The sequence below is a fragment of the Sinocyclocheilus grahami genome, unplaced genomic scaffold, assembly GCF_001515645.1.
Source record: "Sinocyclocheilus grahami isolate Dianchi unplaced genomic scaffold, SAMN03320097.WGS_v1.1 scaffold141.1, whole genome shotgun sequence".
Taxonomy (NCBI): domain Eukaryota; kingdom Metazoa; phylum Chordata; class Actinopteri; order Cypriniformes; family Cyprinidae; genus Sinocyclocheilus; species Sinocyclocheilus grahami.
The window spans coordinates 26,611-27,556 of record NW_015505320.1 but is presented as its reverse complement, the minus strand read 5'-3'; positions in this window follow the sequence as shown (position 1 = coordinate 27,556).

Here is a 946-nt window from a genome sequence, read left to right as displayed (position 1 = left end):
TCCTTTCTCTTTGAAGTGTTACAAGCTCTTGGTGCATAAAGAAGATCTGTAAAGTTGCAAAGACTAAAGTCTCAAATCCAAAGAGATATTCTTTATAAAAGTTAAGAGTCAACCACGCCTACCTAAAACAGCTCGTTCTAACATGCCCCCACATATATACATTACAATGTGGGAATATTTGCATAACGCCGCCCAAATGTTCACGCAAAGAAAGAAGGCGTAACTGTGATTCTCGCTGTTGCTGCCACCGCTATGTCGTGGAGACGCTGTGTGTTTCGTTGTGAAAGCGAAACTACTTTGTTTGGCCTTCCAAAAGAAGACATGACTAGAAATTAGTGGTTAAGTTGTATTTACAACACTGTTCCAGAACAGTTCAACCCAAATATTCAGATGTGTGCAGCGCATTTTATGGAGGACTGTTTCCTGAACCAGTAGCCTACAATGCTTCTGTGCACAAAGACTGTTTCTATAAAGTGGGGCAATTCCAACTTTGCAAGGACAGTCTGGCGCTTCTGATTCACAGACTGTAAGTACGTTTACATATTTAAAGAATTTGCCACTGATGATTCAAACGCGAATTTTGAGCAGTGTAGAGTAGCGCTTGTTGTTTGTCATTTCTCCGATGACAAATGCAGACATGGTTTTATGTTTACGCAGCATGATACGCAACGCGTAAAAAGACTAGTATAAGTCATTATAATCAGTAATTATGTCCCCACTGGATGCAACAAATGCCTTGTTTGTAATGGGTTTTATCGGTTTTGTCTCGTCGTGCCGGGAGACGGCATCACAGTATGGTAAGGGGCGTAACATTTCCGTAAAACGATTGAGGAATTCGGCCAATCACAACGCACTGGATAGCTGGCCAATCAGCGTACACCTCGCTTTTCAGAACGATGAGCTTTGTAAAAATCGACGCGTTTAAGAAAGGCAGGGCATAGAGGAG